The 27,176-nt window shown below is 41.2% G+C and overlaps 1 protein-coding gene across 5 annotated transcripts in view; it reads right to left on the bottom strand.

The window, feature by feature from the left end:
- Window positions 1-27,176, bottom strand: part of LOC119019939 (EGF-like repeat and discoidin I-like domain-containing protein 3) — a 125,471-nt gene that overhangs the window by 83,621 nt on the left and 14,674 nt on the right. The gene's annotated exons all lie outside the window — the stretch shown is intronic.

The following is a 27,176-nucleotide window of genomic DNA, read 5'->3' as shown; positions in this document are numbered from 1 at the left end:
TGCGTTATGTGAAGCCAGACACACCTGCTACCTGCAGGTAACAACACCTCGCCAGCAGAGATACTCTACACTGTTGCCACCGAACGCTGGCACTGTGTCGCAGCCCATCCCCCCCTCCCATTCAGGCGCTCCTACAATGCCACGTCCTGGTCGGTGGCCTTTAACTAATACGTGTTCATCATTCTGGACCAGTGTAGGATTAGCCCCTGTGGCATACATACTTGTTTGCTTCATCCCTGGCTACTAAGCCCCAGTCCGGCTCTGTGGCTGAGATTTGGCCCGTCTACCATCATTACTGCAATCCTCTGTCTCCATCATCACTCGCAAAATTGCTCTGAAAATGGGCCCGAAAGCTGGACACAGCTACAGAGGCAAAGAACCAAGGGCATTGCGTGCATGCATGGGATGATAAATACGATTGTCATCACCGTTGGGGATGATCATTAATGTGTTACATGATGAAACGATTCCCTTGGAAGGGTTCAATAGAGGGATGGATGGGCATGGATGTTTGGGGGGGGGGTTTGGATGCTCTGAAGACCTTATCAACTATGCACGCCTGTTATTTCTCAATAGCTAATGATACAGCCGACCAAAGAGCTAACTTAATTGAAGTATGATTCAATGTCATGTACACGTTTTCATCCACAGTGCTGAATACTAATCAGGCATTAGCATACGGAGAGTGTTAAAGCCACATTGAGACAGTTATGGATGCCGGCGTTTCATGCTGCAGCAAATGCATCCAAAAGTATATCAGAAAAAAAAAAAAAAAAACTAATCAAGTCTTATTTCCAAGGCACACACGAGTCGATTTTTTCCTCTCTTCACGAACCAAACATCAGTGCTCCGTCAGTTTGCATTCCCCGTGGTGTTTTTCTGGATGTGGCAATAAAATCACTTCTCAAAGTGCTCTCAAAGGGGTTTTAAAAACTTTGATACAGGCAATCTAATTTTATGTGGTACCTTATTCTGGGGGGGTCAGTATTTAGTGTCTCTGCGAAATGACAAGCTGAGTTTACTGTTTTGACAAACTTAGGACGCCCCCGGAATAAATCACTCCTACTCAGACAGCAGCCGTGAATCTTTTCTCCGCATCTGCAAAACCGAAAGGGGGAAAGTGATTCACTTAGACGCCATTGTGATAAACAGAATACAAGAGTGAACTGCAGCCTTTAACACTGCTTTAAATGTGAGCGAAAGCTGAAATAAAAGTCAAGAGAGCCAGGGCCAAACAGCTTCACAGCGACTCATGTGTTTGGAAGCAAAGCCCCCCCCTCTTTTTGTTTGTTTTCCCATACACACGGGCCAGTGGAATCCCAAAACCGAGCACATTGCACGCCTCACTTAATGTAGTGGGTTCTCCTTCTGCCATTTCCTCTCCTCTCTCCCCATCAGGCACATGCAAGCACACACACACAGTATGTAATGTGCACACACACACACACACACACAATGGAAAACAAAAAGGAGAAGAACAACATATGTCTGGGAGTGCAGGCAACTATTCACACCCACGCATAAATACACATGCTGAGAAGATAGAGATACATAAAAGTATGTCTTTTTTGTTTTTTTTGTTCATCCAACCGCTGAAGTGGTGAATCATAAGAGCACATAAAACACTGTTAGTTGTACAATGCACTGGGCTGGCAGAATGTATTTCTTCAGCTGTTAGTGTTCCATATTCAGTAGATAAGTCGAAACAGCTCACGCGGGTTGCATCAGATGGTTTTTATTTCCCATGGAAAATGTACATCACCGTTGATCTATTATTGTCTGACAAGCGAAAATGTACTCCCTATTTAATGATCGGATTATGAGTTGAGAGGAGTGTTTGCCTCTACCGCAACAGTCAAACAGCACACTTGCAATCCCTCAGTCGGTCACCCACATTGAGAAAATCTCGGTTACACAGCTTCTGATAAAAACGGGCGCGATCTCAAGGATATCGCGTGATGTGCAGCGAATCAGGGGTGTTGGCAGACCTCTGCGAGACACTTCCTGATGAGAAATGAGATATTGTTCCTCTGGAACTTCCTTTGCTTCCTTTGGAGCAAATCCTCCGAGGGAAGAAGACGCCCGTTGGGTTACCGAGGTGTGTGGCTCTGACACATGAGCATGGTTCATGACCCTTCACGCCCCATGATGTGTTGTCTCTATAACCTTAACCGAGTGGTTTAAGCTGCCTGTTCTCATCCAGATAATAAAACAGGAGTGTGTAGTTTTTGGATGACCACACAGGTCAGAGTTGAGTTCAAAGGTGGGTATTCTGAAGGTTTTTCATGATGAGGTTATGTGTTCACCCATGTCTGTTTATTGATGGTTGGTTGGTTTGTCAGCAGGATTGTACAAAATCGACAGAACATACAGAACTACAGGGCATTTTCATCATTTTCTCATGGAAAAGGCATGAAATCAAGCATATTCAGATGGTTGGTCTCATTAGTGAGTGCAATTTGCAGCATGTCCCAGATGTGATGATCTTAAATTGTGGTTAAGCAGTTAGGGGTGGTTTACAGTTAAGAGAATACAGTGCTATCGAGTTTGATACTGAATTAGGCTTGACTGAATAAAAGGGGACTGTTGGGCCTTGGTTGAGGTATGCACTCTACTGAGTGCAACTCTAGTTTTTCTATTGTCATTATTAGTTTATTGTTATTTTAAATAGTCTTGGAACATTGCATCTGTTTCATCCTGCTGTTGAAGCCACTGCTCCAAATAATCTGGTAGAAAAAGCTTTTAATATTGTAAACAAAGTTGCCAAAGAAGGAGGAAAGACAAGCATCACATAGCAAGCCGCTACAATAGCAGGAAAGTGGTACTCTGCTGGTACTTACACTCAGTAACAGCGACAGAAAAAGTCACATCCTGGCAACATGAGACTTTCTTTAACACTGAAATGTTTCCGTTTATAAATTCCTGTAAATCTCACATCGTTCAAATTGCTTTACCAGACGACTAGCGGATTTCCCTCAGCAGTGGGGCCATAAACAGTTACTGTATACAATGAATCTCTAAACAGCACTTGAGTGTGCTTGCTACCTTTAGCATGGCTCAAAAAATGCTGCGATATCAACATTGAGCAATTTGTTTAATGTCCATTATGTTTTATCTAAGTGGTGAATGCTAAACTCCATCTTCAGATTAGAGCTGTATGCATACATAACAGCAAAAGGCTACATTAATATTATCAATTATTCAGCAACAAAACTATTCCGCTGACCAACAACATACAAGTTTATATAATTGACTGGACAGGTTACATGGGATAGTAAAAAAGTCAAGACAAAAAGTCATTGTGGTTATAGTTCTGCTACTTCAATAAATAGATATATACTGCAGATAAGCAGGAGGACAGACAAGGACATTATCGAACATATTGTTCCTCTGGATGCAGCAAACAACTGGCGCATGTATAAATCGTGAGACTGCACTAATGCATTTGTTAAACATGTAACGCTGTGGAGATGACTTATTCAAATTGCCCCTCCTCCTCCGTGGAAGAAGGTCCTCTGTTGTACGATGAGCCTTCATCCCGGGACATATTGGTTTAATCTGACTGACAGCCGGGAGGCAGTAATAACCATCCATAATCTAAATGGGAACCAGCCAGCCTGTCCAGCACAGGGCTGATATGACCTCAAGGTGTTCAGGGGAGATAGAGTAGCCGCTGCACAGGTTGAACAAACACAAAACCCATACCGTACACATAAACATATAGATAGATTGATATATAGGAGGATCCATGTGCATGCTGTATATCAAATTAGACAAATTAAGATGTACACATAAATCTATGAAACATGACAGGCTTGCATCATGGGAATATATTCGCAAGCGACTTTCTTTGAACAGAATTACATATACATTGCAATAAAAGGTAAAACTTCATGATAACCATCATTAACAAAAGGTTAAACTTTAGTTTAGTTATTATAGTTGTTTGTTAACACACAATACCCAGTCTGCTCTGATTGGCCAGCTCATGAACCCAGTACCACAACACAGAGCAGCTGTGCTAAACTTATTTTACGTGTCAAACATAAAGCATTTAATCGTCTGTTGAGGGTGCAATACCTGCTAGTTACAGTTTAATATACTCTAACTTTATCATTCATTTCTGATGTGTTACCAGACAATGATATTTTCTGTAAATAGGGGTTGGCGACTAGGCATGTCCTTCGAGAGCAAGTCCGTTTTCAACATGCACACACTCAGCATAGTATATCAACAGTGCATACAGCACAAAACAGATAATAATAATTAAAAAGATCCAATCCAACCCTGCACAGGCTGCTTCTAACAATTACAGTGGATGTGAAATGGACTGCAACCACATCAACAGTGAGTGCCAAATTACTATATGAATCCAAAAATGCGTGTAACTCAGCTCACTCATCCAATTTTCGAGTTGAGGAAAGTTGCTAGCTGCTGAGGTTGTGGCCAGTTCAGGTAAGAGAAGCAAGTGAAAGTATATCAAGTGGGTTGTCACAGCAGTGAGCCCTGCACACAGAAAGAGGTGAAAATAAGCAGAAATGTTTGGATATCAGAACTGACGGCAGAAGTGCATCATCGCCCTTTACCCTTGATAACACTGCATCTTTACAGGTGTTATTTCTGAGACAAGGTGACACGGACCTGCAACAGCTTTTTTCCCTGTATATCAAACACATGAGAGCCAATTTATACTGACGATAACCACCTCACAGTGAAGATCAGCAGGGACACTGAACTGACACATCAGTACCTGACACTGGCCTCATTAGCCACTTCAGGTCATTACTAACATATTTGACATGCCACGCATTGTGACTTCAAATGGCATTACGAGACCAAATGAATGGCGAGATTTTTGTTAATGCATCACCAATGCTTTAGAGATCTTCGGGGTAGATGGTAGCTGTGATGCACAGTATATAAAATGAGGTGCCAAGAGGGAATCTGAATGTGTGAAATGCATTTGGATCACCTCTGATAGACCATGTGATCACAGAGTCACAAGCTGACAGATGCCTAGAGATGGAGTCGGAGAAGGTGAGAGAAAAGACCTCCTCAGACACAAGAGACATCTACAGCGACGTCATCCTATTAGTAAATGACTTTAACTGATAGAATGATGATATATGTGGCATGAGGGTCACTTTTGTAGAATAGAGAATACATTTTAAAAGCAAACAATAGAAGAGCAAGAAATGTTTTGTCTTACATGAGAGACATACACATCACAATATAGCATTCAGTAGTCGTGTTTTTTCTCTTCAAATTCAAACAAGGGAAAGCGTATCCCTTCATTTAATTCCTAACAGCTGTGAGCAAATAATGTGAGAGTAAGTGATTTTGCCTCCAGTGAATACAGACAACAAATGCATACTTTTCTCTCAGCATCACCTATCGTGATCACAAAAGGTTTGGTGTACAAAGAGTTGGTAGACTATTTGTCACCGTCCTTAAACACCCACAGTATATGACTGCAATGCCGAATGATGAGATACAGTAGCTAGTGTGAATATTTAAAGAGCAATGATGGTATTTTAAAGATTAATACAAAACTATTTGTAGATGTGAAGTTAGGCGCTTGCTTTGAAAATGTTCATTAAAAATCAAAAATATGTATAATTTCAAGAAATCAAAAGTCAAAGTCAATTCTGTTGGTAGCTGTCCATTAGGTACAATGGGATGAGGTAAATTCGTCTGGATTGTTTCAAGTGGGATGATGCTGCACGAAATACTTTCTCTGCCTTTTGAGTGTTGTTTCCTTAACGTTAGCATTAACCCTGTAACCCTGTAATGCTTTCATAATAAAGATGAAAGTACTGTTTTGATGTATCCACATTTGTCTGGGTGAGAGGTTAATACAATGATTGCACTGTACACTGTAGCTAGGATGGCAGTCTGTTGTACAGTCGTGGGAGCCAAGAACTTTTTCATGATGTTCAGTTTAATGGCACTGACCCACTGGCACTGGATGTTTTGCTTGCTGGAAAGGTACTGGAGGAACTTCATTTTAATGGTTGGTTACTAACAATTACAGGCTTTTTGACGATCAATGCTGCATACTGTATGAGAGCTTGCCCTCCACATTAGTGAAAGTGAAACAGTCTCTTCTTATTGTTGTTTCTTGGACCAAGGACGCAATGTTTTCACCCCAGTTTGTTGCCTGGTTTGTTAGTTTGTTACCAAGATTAGTTGAAAGCTACTGAACAGATTCCTATGAAACCTGGATGGAGGATTGGTCATGAGCCAGAATGGACCCCATTATCTTTCAGTGCAGATCTAGATAAAGGGACATATTGAGGAAATTCTTCTCAATATCTTTGACATCGCAAGATTCTTTTCACAGGGAATAAAGCATGGATGTTGATGAAAAAAGTGGTGTGTTAACTAGGCAGACTGGCATTTGTTGCAGATCCTAACTTGAATCCAGATCAAGCACATTTTAATATATTCTTTATTGAGGGTCATTTCTCATTCCCTGTATGGTAAAACATAGGACTACCACCAATGTGCAGTTGAGATAATGAGGATTTAAAGTATATCCAAATGGGTGGTGATAGATTTTGACGTGGATCAAGATCTGTGGGGATAGAGAACTAGACCAGTGTGCAGTGTTTCCCACACCTACATCTTACTTGGTCGGTCCTCCCAGGTATATCATCGGCTGCCCAAGTATATCTGGTGACCCATCTTAGCATTTCATACTTACATTTTTTGTATCTGTGCATGAGAACAACAACATCTGTGATTGATTAACTAGGTTAAAATCTCCGCTCTCACTGAGATTGGATGACGTCTAACTGAATTAAAGGAGTTTGTTGGCGGAGTTTTGCCCTCTACTGAGCACATTTCTGGTTTTGAGATATAATGACTTTATGGACAACATTAGTCCAAGGTAGCATGTTATATTGTGACTGCTAGTGTTACTGTACTTGAGGTATTTGGCAATAACTGTCTATTTCATGTCAAATAAAATACAATCTTATTTTTATCTCTTGGTAGCTTAGTTCAGGGATAATGGATATCAACAACTTGACGATTCAGACAACAAACTAACCTCATCCATGATGGCGAGACAACACAAATATTGAGCTCAATCTGAAAATGATGCCTCTGTAAAGCTTATCGCTGTTACCTTCATGGCCAGTCGGGCCCGAGACAGAGTCAAAAACAATCCGGGTAATGGATCGTATTCCCATTTAGCAGCGTAGCATCAAGAGTGACAGTCAGCTGTCACTGCTAATGCTGGCAGCCCAGACACCACTCACTGGGGCTGACAAATCCTGTTTGTGTCTGTCAAGTGTCTCATGTTATGCATCTCAAGCAGTAAAACTTTTGTTGGGAGTTTTCATGTTTCTCTCACGCAGTTGGCAGTGAGTAGGAGATATGAGCAGTTTTTAATCATGAGACAATAGTTTGAGAAAATACCGGATCCATGAAATTATCACACAAACCAGTTTAATTTTCCACAGGGCTGCATTTAATTACTGCATGGCTCAAGTCGCAGTTTAAAATGTTCCATGTGTTTCCAGCCATTAATGAGCAGTACTCATTATCACCATCAACTTGCCAGGCAGCTGTACATGAATAGTGACTTAAATTGTCACAGTCTAAGAGAAAAGGTGATATGAGTTGAGAGTTAACATTGAAATATTTGACATGTTCAGAAAATCAGCATTTAAACTCGCTGAGTTTTAATGTTCCTTGGTCAGAATGTGTTGAAAAATAGACTAGACTGGTGAATTTGAGACTTTTAATTTACTTGAAGATTGATGCAGTACTCAATCCAGTTGGCAATGACTATTGTCAGAATTTAACGTCATCTCATATTTGCTTTTTCTGACAGAAAATTACCAAAAAATACAATCTTTGAAAGCTAGTTTGTTGCAAATTAGGATTTAGTTAGCTGCACTGTAGCACATATGGCAATCTGTCTGCATCTGTTACATTAGCACTACAGATATCACCTTTCCTTGTACCCCCTACCCACTCACACACACACACACACACACACACACACACACACACACACACACACACACACACACACTCAAATCCCGAGCAGATGCTCACTGCACATCCATCTCCCACATAACATCACCCTTAAAAGTGCTTGTTCCATCATAGCAGGGCTTATTAACATTAAATCATCTTGCTATGGAGTGGGCGGCTAACTGTGAAATGACTCACAGACACAATACCAACAATAATTAGGCAGGCATTGTTGATGTTCTCCTAACTAATGACAGGAAGTGCAGTAGCAGACCCGTTTATATGGAGTAGAGTAGTAAACACCCTCTCTCTGTGAGTAAATAACCCATCCATCCTCATTGTACTTTTCTGTCAGTAGAGCAGAAGTGCAAGGTAAAGTCTTCTATTAATGAGAGGTTCTGTGACACCACACTCCAGGACTAAATCTGGGATTTTTTTCCTCACAGCTCATCTACCTTTTATGGATGCTTTACATGTCATTTCAACTTATTCTATTTAAGTGGCAATACATGATGGTTGCTTCACAGACTAGTAACACAATAAAACATCTTAATGCAATTCTTTGACAGATACTATGACTATAATATGGTTTACAATGAATTTTTGCTATAGAGATGTATTTCCACATGTAGTGGTGGAGCTGTGCTAAAACAGTGTATTATTGGAATACAGGCGCTGCTCAATAAAGCAGGGATGGATGTTGCGTGTGTTTCAAGATTCTAACAGATGCGTTCCTGAATTCAAGGCAGAAGGTGCTCATCAGCGCACCACTGTGGTTACCGCTGTTTCCCACTGCTGCTCTGACGGCAACCTCCAACTCCCGTCCACGGCAAAGGAAGCCTGAATGGCCGACATGCATCTCTGTGCCGGGAGTAAAAAGGGTCTGCATCTACACACCACACGTCTGTAACTGAGCTGTTGAAGTGCGAAGCAAAGACAGCGGGCTAGCTACACTGTGGAGGGCAAGCTAAAAAAACGCTAAGTAACGATGGCGTGATTGAGACAAACTCAGCAGCCAGTAGAAAAAGAAATACAGCTGCCATCACTGATAGTGAGGGCCTCAGGTTCACCTGTAGGATTATGTATGCTCCCTTTACCACATTAAAAGTCACTGAACACATACTTCAAGGCATCCATCACGCTGGCATGAATGTTAAGCAATACCATTAGAGGGCGCTGGATCAGTCTCCCATAGACCTCCCATTTTCCTTCGCCGCTATCCAGTCTCTTTCGTATGGTTCTGTAGCAGATTTAGGTCTCTGTACCCGGGCGAAGCAAAGTCATACAGATGTTTCGAAATTCTCACCAACTTGCATAACCTGTCCTCAAAAAGTTCTGTTATTTTTAAAAACATGTCTTCCTCTTGTTCTGTGATCGTGTCTCGCTTAAACTACGCCGAAACTCTTCCCCCCATGACCAATGGAGGTCCACATCCATCAGCTTTCAGAACATGTTCAGAAATATGCATAAAATGAACGCAGAGTAGGGACAGAAGGCTCCGTCTGGATCTGTATGCGTAACTAATGTTGAGCATAAATTAGCCTTGACTGGGCAGGTTTAATGAGAAAATAAAGAGGACACGGAGACGAATTACAATTACAGGCTTCTTCTGCAACGAATTCTCCCGCATGTCACCAGCAACTCCAGGTTAACAGCAACTCTGAGGGAACAGATCTACTTTTCTTATGCTCTGTGATGGTGGGCCTTGAAAAGCAACAATGTTACAGTGGTACAGGTCGATGACTGTCAGCTTGCGGACACCCAAATTAGCAGGTAAATCAAAAATAACACTGACTAAAGAGATTTAATCAATATTCTTTTTTACTGTGATTCTTTCCTAGCCATGAAAAAGAACAGCAAAATATTCATAAAAGTTAAAAAACAAAATAGCCTGTGTGATGCACATACTGCGTTGTGAAGCCATGACATCAATATCGATCAAACATATTGATCTCTCCTCAAACACAGCAGTGATCTAAGAGTCATTTTCCTTTGATAAGTGTGCCTGGGTCGAAAGAAAGAAAGAAAAATAGTTAAAAATCCATAATTCCACAGACTGTACTGTATGTGATTGCTTGTCGAGGCGATGTTCAGTCAAATGGAGCATCAAATTGCTATTCCAAGCATACCATAAAGGAAAAACACATTGGGTCAGACTGTCTGCAGCAGTAGTTCTCTTTTTCTTTTTTCTTTTTTTTTTCTGGCTTTTCCTCCATTGGAGTCAGACAATTATCAGGCTCCCCCACTCCACAATGTTCATCGATGTTTAATAATTATTGGTAAGCATAAAAATGCATTTTAGTGAGATAAAGGTCAGCACAACGTAAATCAGCGGTCTTGTTTACTTACTCTACCTAAATCATTTTTGTTTCACTTCATATATTTCCTCTGTTACTCATGCTCCCCCAGCAGTGGTTCTTGACCCCCTGCACCCCCCTCAGTTTGAGAACCGACGGTTTACAGGAGGTGTTTTTGTAATGCGGTCAATACAATGTGCAGACATGTCCAAGGCCTAATTCATACTGTGTTTCTGAAATGCAATCGATATGTTTTCATTTAAAAGTATGCTCTTCGCTGTCAGTTTGCAAGAAAAAAAAAAAGTGTCAACAAACAAAACATGTTTTCTATAGTGCTATGGTCAGTATTGATTGTCCATACCCTATAGGAGGCTCCGTCAAGAAAATACAGAAGGAGAAAAGGATTTTTTTTTCTCTGACAATTGTCGATAAAGCGCAACCGCTGATGCTGGTAATTGAAGCTGCGTACAAAGTCTGCGATTTGATAGACTCCTCAGGCAATGGAGAGAAAACAGAAGATTATTGTATTCCACCCAGTCTGAAAAACAGAACTGTTCATTTACAGATTAATTATTGCTATTCTTCCAGAAATAATTCCAAACTGAATAACGGTTGGTGCACCGTTTAATGAGCAACAACCAGATGCTTTGGCACTGAGGCTGATGTGCATGGCAGTGCGGAAAGTGCTCCTTTTCAGCAGCGATGCTCTTTTTCTAAGGCATGTGTTTGTCATCACGTGTGTTCTACTATGCAGAAACTGTATGGAATCTATTGTGGATAAAACATATAAATGTCTTAAACGTGACACTAAAGTGAGATGGATAGGTTTTGAATCTGTTAAAGTCAAAGATTATCCCAGAAGATTTTGATGGGAGACTGATATTTGGAAGAAGCCCACATCATGCAGACTGCTGCTGCTATCGCAAAACGTTACAAAATACCTATAGTATCTCGTAACACCTGTAATATGAAAAAGTGGTCAGATCTAAACCACCAGCAAAGAAAACATAAAGCGAAATGGGATATATACAGAGAAGGTATACCCGGAATAAATGTATACTTATTTGATCTGTATATTCAAATGAATAATGCAAATATGGATAATAAAAGCAATAGAGCCAGAAAAAAAAAAAAAAGAGCAGGGGTGGATGGAGCTGGAGGAATAGAGAGAGAAGGAAGCAGAGACAGCAGACTGCAGCAGTACAAGCCAAGGACCAAAACATGCATATGAAGAAAGGTTGCCCCGTCTTAAAGGAATAGTTCACGCCAAAATCACGACTTTCACCATCATCTATGTAATTATGTAAGTCAAGTTCCACAAACGTGTGTGCGAATAATAGACAAAAGAAAATAAGCTCCCGGAGTGTTAAAGCACAACAACCTCATTATGTTGCTCAAGCAGTTTCCAGAAATTTCATGGTAATTATACGCCCCTTTTCGGATCACAAATTGCTGTTCACTTCAACTATCTGAGACGCAGCTCTAAAGGTTAACTCCTCTTCTTATCTTTAAGAAGAGAGCTGTGTGGGGTTTTCACTGAAATGGTGATTATTTTCATTTTTCCCTTTGTAGAACTGTTCTCTAAAGGAGACACTCTTTTTATCATGCGCAAACACGTGATATTACACTAAACTGTTCTCCAGCTTTATGATTTGTGGCACGCAAAGCCGCTGTCACGGACTTTGGATCCACTTGATGCAAACACCTACCAGAGCTGCCATCTGTTTTAGAAGGTTTAGTTTCTCAGTACTTGACACCTACAGTATGCACTATGATGCATAACACTAGAGGTAAAAAGATTGAACAAAACTACACTTCTTTCATCAGTACTGGTTAAAACAACAGCAACTGTGAGCGAGCTGAAATGGGTCACATAGCTTTTATGCACTTTAGTGCTCTTTAAATTGCTGGAGGCCATGGTTTTTGCAAAAAGGAAGATATGCTTAAAGGTCATCTTGGATACCCAGCCCTGCTTTGAACTGAACCGAAGTGCCTCGGTAGGTATTTGTCCAAGCAGAGATTTGTCTCAGTACTGTACACGTGTTCTGAGGAGCATGATGATTTGGCGACATGGGAATCAGCAATCTTTCTATAGAATCCCTTTAGAGGTTTGCCTTCATTACATAGTGTCACTTTAATTGTTCACAAGTTTCTCCCATCTCTGCACAGCTCAGCCAGAGTGACCATCGGGTTCTTGGTCACCTCACCAACCAAGGCCCTTGTCCAGGGCCAGGCAGCCAGCTCTAGGAAGAGTCCTGGTTGTTCCACACTTCTTCCATATACGAATCATGGAGGTGACTGTGCTCTTGGGGATCTTCATTGCAGCAGAAGTTTTTTTTTTTTTTTTTAGATCTGTGTCTTGACACAATCCTGGCTCTGAGTTCTGCTGTCAGTTCCTTTGTACTCTGGTCAGCTGCAAGACCTTATACAGACAGGTGTGTAACTTTCCAAATAATGTCCAAACAATTGGGAGGCATGTCATAGCAAAGGGGGCGAATACTTATGTCAATGTGATATTTCAGTTTATTCCTTTTGAATAAGTATGAAAGGAAAAATCCAATTTCTGTTACCACCACAGTCTCATTACCTTTTGAATGCACTATATACATACCGATTTTTAGTCAGGGGAAGCCCTAGTGATGATCATCGTCTGCCACCCGTTGCTGTACAGTATGCACACATGTGTACTGTTATTATTCAAACCCAATTTTAAGCACTGATTTGTTGCGTTGACAGAGAACAGCTGAAATGAAAGGAGCCATCAACCCAAGACAAGCGATTGCTTCTTTCCATTGTGCATCATGGTGTTCACCAAATAACAAAAGAGTCCAAACTTGAAAGAGTAAACTGGATCTTTGTTTCCTTGCCAAGAGTGTATCTGAAGTGTAATTTGTTCACATCAAAGAGAAGAGAAGAGAAAGCCCTGACTCATTCCACTGTATTCCACGCTGTTAGTGTAGAAAGGGAGGAGGGGTGAAACTCTCATTCCTCCTAATTGGATGTAATAGCTAGAGGGAATAAGCTCGCCTTGGCCTCTGGGAGTGGAAAGCAAGAAGAGAGAGGAGATGTTTAGAGAGTGCTGAAAATGCTAAACATCTATGGAAGAGAAGAAAGACAGACAGTGTGGTCCTAGTGAGCTGAACACAAGCTCCACAGCCTACTGTTCAGAAAGCACAAAGCAGAACAACATGGACGCGCAGGAATGTGGACTGGAATTAAAAGGCGCCAGTGAGGAGAGAGACAGAAGAGACCGAGATTTTTTAAAAGCAGCACATCAAACACATGCAATGGGTGGTGATAACAGAGAGCATGCTGGCCACTACTCTGTGAAAGCGTTTGGGAGGACCTAATCCACAGAGAGGAGATCTGGGTCTTCGTTGCAGGGACATTTTGAAGATGAGAGAAACTTTAGGTGCTCCTGTGAAGTCAGTCAAATGCTGAGGGCAATCCTTTAAACTTTTCCCTTCAATGAGTTCAACTGATTTCTACAGCAAGTGAAAGCGAGGCAGAATGGGCCGGCATTAGTATTTATAAAGGTCCAACCAGCAGTTTCCGCATTTCAAACAGTTTGAAATCTACAAACTCGGTCTGACCAGCATTTGTAAGAGGGAAACTTCAGATTGAAGTCATTTTCCAGGGGTAGAATTGCAGCAATCAGTAATTTTGCTCATGGCTGCGAAATCAATCTGTGCAGAGCTCCTGAGGAACTTTGGTGAACTATTGACTTGCTGCTGTCAACTGAATTGACAGTGCTGACCTGAGACCAGGTTCTGGAGACCGCAGAGTGCAAAATGAAGGAAACCAATATAAGTTTTGGCTGTGAGTATCCTCCAATTAGGGTTGTTACAGTAGGAGATGTTCACGTAACCACAACCATCTCAGAAAATATCACAATGGATTAACAATATCACAGTAGACTGTATTATACAATAATTTGTTACAAAAGAGAATAAAAACTGTTTTGTTGGAAAACAAAGGATAAGTGGTAACTTGGCGAGTTCACTTAGTTTAGCACAAACGTTGGAAGCAGGAGGGCTGTAGTTATGTGTATCGTTTTTGTATCAATGAAAACAAACAAGACATGCATGTGATTTAGAAAATGCTGGTAGGCAGATCTTTGTTATCTCTGGACAGATTCAGACAGGCGGTTTCCCACCGTTTCCAGTCTTTGCACTTTGTGCTGAGCCGGTCGGCTTCTGGCACAAGCTTCATATTTGCCTTGCACACATAGGTGTGGTATCAATCTTCGCAGCTGGAAAGTGGTTAAGTGTACTTCCAAATAAAGCAAACCGCTTCTGTGGGGTATTTCAAGTTGGCGACCTAGGTCAAACAATTCACCTTAGTCACACGTCTTTAAGATTCCAGCACTGTCCATTCTAGGATTAACCATCAAATTCTAGCACTTTCTGGTCTTAGCAGGCATGAACTCAGCAGTGGTAGGGAATAGAGATGTATCGGTACAGTTTTTTTTTTTGTTTGTTTTGTTTTATAATATAAAACATAATCTCATTCATCTGTTGTTGGGCTGAAAACAAACTTTTGTTACAACTCCATGATCTATGATCTATGCTCTGGGTAGGTATCACCACAGCCTACAGCAGTCAAAGCCGAGAACTGGTGTGGGTGAGCTTTGGTGACTGTGAGGCTAGAGGCTTTACCCAACGTAATCATCACCTCAAAGGCATGCACACAAAAAACAAAAAAATGTATTCTTTGGAGTCCTTGGCATAAAAACAACTTCTGTTTCCACAAAAGCCTCCAACCACTGCACTCAAAGAAGTGGGGGATCTTTCTTTCCACCCAGAGGTACCGGAGCCTTTAGGGTCAGAGAAGGCTCAAACCACTTTCTAAAAGATATTCTTTGAATCGTTTATGACTACCGCCGCAGCTCCTCTAACTTCATACTGGGAGTAAACCAAGTTTACTTTTCAGACCCTCGGTGTCGAGATATATCCCCACAGGAGTCCCAAATTCCAGATAAAACCATCAAGGCTATGGTGCATGGTGTGGTTAAGACCTAAACTGTGCTCGGAGAAAGACAGAACAGAGATGCTTGAAGGAAGGACTTCAATAAAATAAAATGAAAAAAAATGCCCACCTAGCTTCTTTCTTTTGTTAAGTGTAGAGGTCTCCATCCTTGTTAGGAATAAGCTGGTCCCCCATTCTGCCCTCTATTGCTCTCATTACTGTGTATCCTGCCTCAGCCACCTTTAAGCCCTGCAGAGGTGCACAGAGGGCTTTTGTCTGAGGATAAGATCGATACCTGTCCTCATCATGGGCCAGGGGCAGCGATAATGCACTCAGCACAGGGTCTGCTGGGTTCATAGGATTTCACAGCCACCTGGGACCAGGGACTCCAGCTTTCCTGAGGTGAAACTGTTACTCATGTGCAATATGAAATATGAAGTCGCTAAGGGATACAAATGTGAAATACTTTCCAAAACTACGGTGAAGTTTGGATGACTCCTTGCTGCTGTTTTATACCACATCACCATGATCAGATGCAGTAGCACCACCTCATATAGACGCGACAGGTTTAATTATTCACTGCATGCATCATCAACACCAAATTCAGCTAGTGGTTAAAAAATTGGACTTGGCATTCTTCTGCACCCAACATCCACAAGACAAAGCCCAGGTGGCCTGACCTTGCACAACCAACAAAACACAGAGCATTTTACTATGTTATGTACAGCATGCTCCCATGACACTAGAGGCAAATAAAATATGAACCATAACAGCTCTGACTGCCCTTAGCTGCTCTTACATTGCAAAGTAATTTATGTGACGGCCTCGACGGGAACTGATAAAAAATGCTGAGATGCGAGTTGACTGCTGTGCCAGTGTTTGCTTTTGGCTTACTTGGCATTTAGGGATAATTAATGATGATAACAACACTGATAATACTGTCACATAGTTATTTATGTGCCATAGGGTTTGGCAGGAATATTGAGGTGACTTCTGTGATCTTCAGTGTGAATGAAAAGCAAAACATGGCCGGTCCAAACTATGCAACAGGCAGAGTGCCAGGGTTTCAATTTTGGATAAGCCAAAGTAATTTTGGCTTGACTTTTTAATTACAGATGATAATACTGTTTGCCTTCTTTTGAAGGTTTCCAGTCTCATTAAACCAACATGATATCACACTGTGGAGGGCACCTAGTGCATCTGGTTGAATATGACATCTTTTAACTCTTGTCTAAAAGAGAGACAGCTCATTATTTACCCACAGCAGTTTAGATTTATAAGTGGCACACCTGGAGACATTGTTCATTAAACAGTATCTTGTGAAATATATTTACTTTTTGCTGTGGATTGTGCAGACCAGAACGTCCATTCATTTAGAAGACAGACATTTTCATTATATCTAAGGAAATACCTTGTTGTTTGACCTCCCTCGATAATCATTTGTCCAAGCTGGGATTCGCAGGTAGAGCAGGATCAACTGAGTGAGGGGGGCTGACGAGCAACTTTTGTTATGGAAGTCTAAAACACGTAAGCACATTTTTTAACACCACATTTTGAATGCTGTTTTTTTTTTTTTTTCTTTTTTCCCAGTAAACACATCCATTACTAGAAAACGCAAAGGTAAACCTGGGACTTGAAATGAGCCAGACTTTAAGTTTTCCCCAGTCAAATTTTATATTGCCATTAATGCCGACTGCTAGAATGGAGTAGGACAAAAGAAACAATTACAGAGGAGTCAGGTAACTCAATAACTGTTCTGGGTTGAGGGTCAGTTTGTTTTCAAGGCAATAAGGAGACAATCAAGTTAGGACGGAACTTTTCAGCTCCACGTCCTGCTTGTCTACATTGTTCCATATTGTGATATGCATGTGACCTACAATGTAACATGGCCTGTTGTGATTGGTCCATGTGGGATACATGATGGTAGCCAGATGAATGTTGTCTGTTTATGTGTGGTTCTCCTGTCGTTTATTAGGATGGGCCAGTTGTACACATGGGTTAGCCCAGGCCCCTGTGCCCCACTGATGCCACGCCTGCTACAAATCCAACAGTGGTTATATATAAAATGAAGAAAAGTTTTCACGATGCCTATGAATTCTTGTGTCAGTTCTCCAACTACTTTACTACTGTAAAGCCTGCACTAGACGACGGTGTCAATCCTGTGGTTATCAAAAATGAATCACCAAAACAAACTGTTGTTGTTGTTGTTAATCACAGACTGGCAGGAAACATAACATCCAGGCCCTATGATGGATTGTGTTAATTAGCATAATGCATAATAATTTATAGCCATCCTCTTTCAGGTTCTTGCTGATTAGGAGTCGGCTCAGCTCACATGGTTTAGTTAACAGTTCACAGGATTCACAATAATATTTTTGATAATGGCATCAAATCAAAAGTGTCATGTCACTTTGGAAATGTGTGACTATCAGATCATCGCTGTGATGTATGTAGAAGAATATTGTCTCTTATTAATATTGTTCACCGCACGTTTAGCAGTATAGTATGCAAATGCAATGCAATTGCATTCATGTACATGCGGGTGCAAAGCTGTGTTGAACAAATCACAGATCTTATCAAATAATTCATGTGATATTGCGCGTGTTCTGCTCAAATTCAAGCCGGGAGTTTCTGTGAAATCACACACTGGTGTGTCTGGGAGGAGGAAGGGTAATAGTCAAATCCATCTCCAGTTAAGTGGGAGCAACAGTACGACTGACTGGTCAGCTGATGTTAAAGCTTGTGGCTCAATTCAGGTTTGCAACATGCTCCCCCCTCGCTCCTCTCTGCCCCCCACCGCCTCGTTTCTCTGCACGCTCATTACAGATGCCCTAGTTTGCTCCTGAGCCAGGAGAGCCTTGCTAGCCTCATTACAAACTTGGAAACCTCCCATCTTTTGTACCTTTTTTCCAGACAAGATCTCCCACATTCACGCTTGTATCCCAGAAGCAGCATAAAAAGATTCATCAAACATGTATAAAGAAGTGGCGCTCACATCTCATCTGAATCTTCACAGTCAGCGCTGAAGAGAAAAGTGCCGGTGATGGAAGACGCCAGCACAGATTAACAAGCCAGGAAAGAAAAAAGGGGGCGAGGGGAAAGCGCATTCCATTTGAAAACTGTGTCACACATTCAGAGGAACGATGCATATTCAACAGCACATGAAGGCATCTCTGTGACCCTGTTCGCTAAATGTTTACCTCATTAGCTCTCTTGTTGCCACGATGTTTTCCATGTGGCATTTTGGATGAAAGGAAAATTATGCCACACAAATGCACTCTGTGACGGAGCAACCCTCTGATTCAGAATTCACAAAGGATGCAGTAGTACACCAAATTACTACTTTCTCTGCTTTAGCGTGAGTGCATGTAAGAGACATGGCGACACAGGCAGCTTCAAATAACCATTTATAAGTTTAAGTAAATCCAAGAAAAAAGCATTTATGTGAATATCATTTTATATTCACTATGCCTGTTTCTTTGAATTTGAGAAAACGGTAAAAATGTACTCACATATGATGAGAATTAGTGTAGATCAATGGAACAAATGTCTGGTACGAAACAATAACATATTGCAGCTAAACAACACACTAAAATATGTTTTTTGAAAACACTTTGAAAACCGGAAATAGACATTGAACAGGATCGTGGCTCATATTTGATCAGTGCTGCCTCATTTGGTAGTCTTTTTCAGCCTGTGTTTTCACAGTACAGAAAACAATATGACAGCCACCTCGGGTTCACAAACGCTCATAATTGTAGCTAAACTTCACGCCCAGACACATCTGGAAAATCTAGGCGAAAAATAGGCAATATAGTACTGCCCACATTATACCACCTGGACAAAAGCATTCAAGTATGTGCAGGTTTTTTAAATGCAGGTAACCCCGCTAAAAATAAGCTTCTATCATATAGCCGGGAGACGAGTTTTAAATAACAAGCCAGCATCCAAAACTTCAACGCACATTGTATTATTACGCCTGACAAGGTACAAAGTAAACATGTTTACCCTGTTTTCATCATAGATGATCAAGGCCAAATCTGATAAATAACCCATCAAAGAGTGTTAAGAAACACAAGTACCTCTTTCTCTTTTGATAAAAGGCAAAACAAGTGTTAGAGAGTTTGATCAGAGTTCGGGGAGGTGCCCCTCACTATCTGACCATGCACTTTGTGTATATGGGTGCAGATATTCAAAAATGTGGCAAGTACAAGCTGAAGTTGACACAACAGCCCTAAAATCTGACATTCTGTATCACTTTTTGAGGCCCAAAGTAATACTAACATTGTAGTGATACAAAGCTGGTTGAAAATTGGCAAAGTTACAGTATATCACAGTTTGTCACAGCTTTATCGCAGCTACATGCCCAGTTAAATCAAGGTACAGTAGGTTGACTTTAATGAAGGCCATATGGAACAAATGGTCACCTAAACAGCTGATAGACATTTGCCACTTCTCGCTGTCTAACTGTATTGCAGGTTTGTACTTTCGTTCTGCCAATTTAACCAATGCAAAATGTTAAAGGGACTGCGATGTTGCTTTATTGCATGAAAAATAGTTCATGATAGTTGTTCCACTCACACTTCACACTCATAGGTCTAAGCTGTGCATTGTGTGCTCTGAAAAGGGCAGGCCTTGACTAATTGAATTTTTTTCATCCTGCTTACCCCTTGGTCAGAGAATTTTATGTAGCAGGCACTACATGCTCTAAGAGCCACACAAGGCTCAGCGTGCAGAAGCCTTATGAGTGATAACATGCAGTCATGGGTGATTACAGAACATCAAAATATTGTATTGTCGCTACTTCTGAGGGATTATTTTCTGTCTGGGAAAAATGCTAGGTTCATTTCAGTTGTGGAAGCAAACTCAAGCCAGAGATGGCACATATCTTAACACGCCAAAGAATAATTCATGGCGGCATCGAACGCACGAGCATCTCAAAAAGACAAGCGTGAATCTGCAAAGTAAGCATCTGCACCACGTCCAACACTCACTGCAGTCAAAAGCTATCTGGTAGTTTATTCATGACATCAAACCAAATCCTCGCCCAGCTGCAGCAGCCACCTAAGAACAACGGTTTGATGTGTTATAATTATAACTCAAAGAGTTTGTGTGTGAGAGAGAAACAAAGAAGGAGAGAGGCGTTGAGATACCACAGAGATTCCACTTCAAGGCATTGTACCTGGTTAAAAATAACGCTCTGTGATTCAAACTTTTGAACTTCTCCGGGTCCTAATTTACCTTGTCAGGCACCTCACAGCCCTGACGGGATACAGTGCAAGATGCAGAAGCAGAGAACTCACAGTGTACTTCAGTATGTTTTTGCTCCATCTGCAGTGGAGCACACCTACGTAGAGCAGCAGTGGCAGGTTAGAAAGATCACACTAGTAAATATTTCATATACCTCAAACAGTGGTGAATAATAAAGAGCCCATACTGTCAATCTAGCTGCCTTAGAAGCAAAATAGAGGAACAGCAACATTCAGCATGATTAATGATGTCAGTGGAATTAGCCTGGATGTACAGCATCAAAACAAAACAGAATCACTGCTTCCATTCAGCAGATCACAGCTTGTCTCCAGTGTAAAATCAGAAGTCAACAGTCAACGGAGTCCTTCTAACTTACAAGGAAGTAACAGAGGTATTGTAACCAAGTACTGTTGTTGCCTCAATCTAACCAAACTGCAACAGCAAAATGTGTAGTACATGTGTGGCAGTTACACTGCATCTGTCATGTTGTTCCGGAACAGAGATATACGTGGTTTTTGGGAGATGAAGACAACCAAACTATTCAGTCATTTAGGTGTGAGAATGTGTTGGCCAGTGATCCACTGTTAACCTGCATCAATGCCCATCAGCATTAAGCTGAATTTTGCCCTGGCAACGAGTCAGCGAGACCAGCAATCATGTTTTCTTTGTCACTCTTTGTCTATCAGCGACCCATCACCTGAATGGATGTTGGCAATGTACTGTTATGCAAAGTGGATATGTTTGAACTCTAAGGTTCTCTAGGTTCAGTTTTCAATTTCTTAATTTGTAACAATGCTGTGAATACAGTCTGGTTAGGTTTAGGCACAATAAATTAGCTGGGATTAAAAAAGGATCATGTTTTTGCTTAAAATAACCTTTTCAGTCTCCACAAACACTCAGTGTCTCCTTAAAAATATCCATCTGTTAAACATTTAGAGATGTTGAAACATAGTCACTAGCATGACAACATCTTATCCTGCCGACAGGTCTGTTATCAGCCTCATCTGAAATGACTGGCTGCGGCCTGCCTTGACGCTTGTTATTGCGGCCTCAGACTCGGAGGAACTTGATTGCAGGTGTTTCGATCTATTAAGGCTTCAGTTTGCCTTTGATTGCCTCATGTGCCCCTAGAGGAAGATTTTGTAGAAAAAAGTAATCAAATCATCAGGGTCATGCCTGTACCTTACAACCATTTACCAAAATTGTGCAACCTGCTGCTACCCTCGACCGTTTCATAAGTGACAATGGACAGCGCTTACACGGTGGGAAAGATGATCTTTTTTTTGGGGTTTTCTCACGGGCTTAACTTTGAAGTTTGAAGGTGAGTCGTTGCCGATCATTGAACTTCACATTAAAGGGGATTTTCAGCCTGGCTCTCAGCTCTCTCTGTCTCCCTCCCTCCTTCTTTCTCCTGTGCCTGGTATTACACACCCCAAGGGTAATCTAAAACATCTGGACTGGAGATATTACACTTAAAAAAAAAAAAAAAAATCGCACTTCACTTCTCAATGGATATCATGTACTTTATGCCATTACCTCAAAAGAGCCGACCGAAATGAGTGTGGCACCGGTCCAGGGCAGTTTTTTCCGTGTTTGAGTTGATAAAAGTGGCTTTCAATTAAAATCTGAGAATACACGAGTAGCATAATTTACAATTTCTTTTTACAGATACCCTCCATCCTGCTCTCAATCACTCATCGAACACCCCCTTGTTGGCATTCAGCGCAATTTAGCATAAAAGCAGGCCAGCTGACACGATACATAAAGTGATGTTGTTTTTTCGTGTTTTGGCGAGGCGAATGAAGTATGGATGCACAACCACACTGCGCGGAGGAGCCAGAATTGCTGCCTAGACTTGTGTGTGATGACATTTCTGGGTTATCTCTTGGAGCTTCGAGCACACAGACCCACACAGCTGCACGCACACACACAGATAGAAACGCAGCATCGCCGGTACAGTGCAGGTACCAACATCTTCAAATATAAGATAAATGCTGTGAAGTACAGAGCTGATGAGTCTGGGAAGGAGATGGAATGCACACGTAAGTCCTCAGACCTGCATCTGGCCTGCATCTACTAGAGTCAGAGAGGAAAAATGAAGATGTAATGACGGATGGAAAGAGGATGGAAAGAGAACAGTCTGAAAAAAAAAGAACAAAGAAGCACATTTATGCAAAAGAAGAAAATAATTGAGTTACCTAACCCTGGTGTGTCGACTGTTACATGATTTAAAGATGCCTCTAGAGAAGGAATGAGTCGCCCACATCTCCTCGGGGCTTGTTGGAAGTAAGAACTTAAGCCACCTGCAGCCATCTGATCTCGAATAAGTAGACTGAGCTTCTTGGAAATGCTGTGGCATTCCTGAGGCCGGTGGAGAGACTTCAACAAACCAAAGTAGAGCTCATTGCTTTAACTCCACAATCTCAGTTTGACTGAAGCTGGCTTAACTTCAGTCTGCAGCCACTCGACTATGCTTATCCAATCAAAACAAGTAGAAATGTTGCAAGCTTCGGGTTTATTTGAAAAATCACCCACAAAAATCCTGTCCCTTCATAAACTTGATATGAGACAAGTGCACACTTCTCATAAAAGACATTTATATCTTCAACAGAGAGAGGAGCTGGCTTTTTGTGTGAAGACAGAACGTTCAAACATCCAAAGGTTTATGAGTCATTGCGTCCATGTACAAGCTTTAAACTCTCTTACATTTCTATTGTGATCACGCTGTCTTAAAGCTTCAGTCTCATAATAAAGCTTAAAGAGGATGGAATCTGCTCACAACAGCTCAGATTCACAGGGTGCCGCAGTTCTGCACTCGATCCAACAATAATGTATTCTGCTTATTGATCTAGCAGGGGAAAGGTGGACCCTGTCACTCATGGTCAGCACTGCTAATGAATGGCTGATGCTGCTCTGACACCTCCCTGGCAAAAAAGGGTGGGTCCGGAGCGCTCATCCAGTCGCACAACAGTACAGGAAATTGTGCTTGGCTCGCGCGAGGAATGCAATGAAAATCCACCCCGATGCTTGTCAGCGAGCCTCGCATTCCTACCTCGAATCTCCCTTCCCACACACACACACACACACACACACGCACACACACACACACACACACACACACACACACACACACACACACACACACACACACACACACAAGCCACCTGGAGATATCTTAACAGACACAATTTAGGATGCAGGTGCTCAACAGAACAAAACAATTGAAAAAAACAAAAAAAAAAAACAAAATAGATATTGTATACAGTAATTACATGGCCTTAGTAATGGTGCAGAATGCAGGCTTTACACTGAGGTGCTTTTTGTTTGCAGTGAATAGCTATTTAGTTAACACTTGGGCTACTGGATGGATGTATAGATGGATGTATAGATGTATAGATGTATAGATAGATGTATAGATGTATAGATGTATAGATAGATAGATAGATAGATAGATAGACACTTTTTAAAGTGCTCATTTAACAAACATGTCCATCATGTTTGATGACGCCAGGCTGTTGCTTGGATGGTGCTAAACTCTGAACTAATGTTCTCTGATGCAATTAGCACAATGCAGTGTAACCACCTCCAACACCATTCCTGCGAAGCCTATGTTACATACAGTGAAGCCTACGCATTCTAAAGGTATTGCAGCGCTGACACTTTAATTAAGCGTAAACCCTCATATGTGTTTGTAGTACTTGTCTATCCAACAGTATCATCACAGGACTTAGTCATTAGTCCGAGTCAATACTGTTTTGCCACATATCACCATCCACTGAGAGTAAGACTGTGTAAATGCACCCTTCTAGATACCGAATGTAAGAAGTACTTGTCTATACAACAATTCCAGGCCAACTTTTCCATAAAAATTACATTATCTACTTCAGGATAAATGCCATCCTCATTTGTGTTTGTATGTGGACTCATTAAGTCTAATGAATATTTATCCTTGCCTCTATATTAAGCCGTACTGCACACTGTGATTAATTAATGTAATTGTAAGTAATCTCTTCATAGGAATTTGAAAATAACTCCAGCCATATCACCCAGATGCAGTCAGAAACAAACACATGTGAGTGAATGAAAAATAATTCTCTTCATCCTCCCCTCCACACATAGTCCCAGCCATGAAGTGACTGTGGATTTGATTAGCTTTGACTTTCTGCAATCAAGATGAATTTCAAAGACTGCTGCTCGGTAGTACAAAGAGTTTTCCCTTCATGGCAGTACCACTTTAAAGTCGGTTCGTCCATACACAAACCCTCGCATCAACTGATTATGCACCTTCAAGATGTCTCAGATCTGCATTTAAACAGTCTGTCGGCTAAACATAAAGCAGTGAATACATCATCTAGTTTTGCGGTGTCCAAGTCTTTGAGCTTGTGTGGGCATCATTTTATTTGAACTTTTACGAGCACTATGTAAACTTTTCACACATTTCATAGAGCTGATAAAAAGGCTGCACAATATGATGAAAAAAAAAAGGTAAAGAAATTGTAGTGTGATTATTTTGACAGATATTTTGATTAGTTAGAGTGATATTTTTGGCATCACAATTTTCATTTGCGCTGAAAAAAGCATATGATACTTTATTTTCAGGGTCGATATCAGGAAGTAAAGAATCAATCGATATTTTGGGCAATTTACACACATTTTTTGCGGCGATCCCTCAAATGTGGTTATCAAGCACTTTAGCAACAAAGATATTTAATGGAAGTAGGATATTTTAACAATGAACCTTATTATCTAAAATGACATCAGTGAACCAGAACTTATTGAACTTAGTGGGAAATTAATGACCATAATCTTCACCAAGGATATGTTTCTGCATTATAATATTATCAAATAAAGAGCTTTCATATCACCAACATATACAGCAATAACAATATATGTGCGAGCGACCAAACAGCGAGAACAACGATTTGCAGGGCAGGGCATCTCTGCAGCACTACAGTGCTTCATTATGAGGTTGTTTTGTCACACATTTTACCTTTATCAGAGCAATTGCAGCCTCTTGTTATTTGGAAAAAATACATTTTGCCATACTGGGAATTCCATTATGTTCTGATTTATTGTGCAGCACTACTTGATAACACACTAGAATGCATTATTGGCCAATATAAGTTCCTTTATAAATGTTTAATGCATCCATCTATCTCTGAGGACTGTGTTTGTGTGTACAGTGTAAACACTTTATGGGGGGTTGAAGTAAAGTGTTCATCCGTAATCTTAACAGGCAAAGGATGCAGTACTCATCACAGGACTTAGTCATGAGTCTGAGTCATTCCTGTTCTGCCATGTATCACCATCCACTGACAACAAGTTAGTGTGCAGCAACGATTAATAGTATGTAAATGCACCCTTCTGGATACAGCATGTTAAAAAGTACTTGTCTGTACAACAATTCAAAGCTAAATGTCATCTTTCTGGATGGCTTTGGATATCTGTTTAGATGGTACTTCTTCCCATTACACCCGAGTCAGTAGAGTGCCTCGGTAAGCCCGTGTCATGGCTGTTAAATTGCATGCATTTCAAACAAGATCTCATGTAACTACATTATCTGCAAGAGTTTTGCCACACGCACTTTTGGGCCTGCTCCCAAAGTTGAGTCATTAATCGTGACCAAGTGGGATTACTTATAACCAGCATGTGGTCTTACGAATGCTTGAACTATGACAGGGTGGGCTGCTGCATGTTCTTAGCTCAAGTACGCTCAATATGAAATGACACTACAGACGAAACATTCATATAATCTCTTTACTCTTGCACTGTGCTCATTTTTTTTTCCCTTCCTGGCACAGTCACGGTCTGAATTTTGACACTTGCATTAATGGAATGCTAAGAAGATCGCTGCTTAAGCCAGCTGTCATGATGCTACATGCTGCTTTTGGTAAATGTTAGACCTTAAACATGTCTGGGAAAATTCCGAATCAGTGTTTCCAGAGTTTTGTGAGTAGCGACATCAGACATTGATTAAAGGATCAGAGAAAAAAAACGAGCAGCCTTGGTTGAAAAGAGACTATTCTTACTGCTGATCAGTCTTTCTGATTGTCTTTTGTCCGTTCGATTGGTTCAAACACTGCTTCTTTTCACTCTCTGATGTACAAATGCAGAGTTGACAAGTCTGAAATTCACCATGAAAGTCTAGAGGTGGGCTTAAAGCACAGTATGTCACCGACACGGGTATTGTTTTGATCGACTCCTGTGCCTAGTCAGAGAAAATCAGATACAAAGACAAAACAAACAACGGCGACAGTCATTTTGTTTCTGTTTCTGGATGCACATCTTTACTCAAACAACTTGTTTTACCACTTCCCTGCCCGTCCCCATCTCAGGGCCATACTCTTTTGTAAGCACTTGCTCGTGTGTGTCCTTGCAACCTCTATAAGCGTCCCTCCAGTGCCCTCCCGATAAGTCAAGCATGAAATGTAGGCAGGACAACAGAGGCCAGACTACAGCAAAGACAAATGGCACAGTATCCATTAACTTGTCAGCACAGGAGACGAATGAACTCTCCTTCAGTTATTAATGGGATTAAGGAACATCTACACTGACAATGAATAGCCCAATCGAGGTTCAGCAAATATGAGGAAAATAAAGACAGCGGCCGGTGTCACCAGAGCAGTGGCAGAAGGCTTTATGGGAAAGATCAATTCCCGTCTTGCATTTCCT

The sequence above is a fragment of the Acanthopagrus latus genome, chromosome 5 (assembly GCF_904848185.1).
Source record: "Acanthopagrus latus isolate v.2019 chromosome 5, fAcaLat1.1, whole genome shotgun sequence".
In the NCBI taxonomy this organism is placed as follows: domain Eukaryota; kingdom Metazoa; phylum Chordata; class Actinopteri; order Spariformes; family Sparidae; genus Acanthopagrus; species Acanthopagrus latus.
Note: the sequence above shows the minus strand (reverse complement) of the source record. Positions and strands in the feature narration are given on the sequence as shown.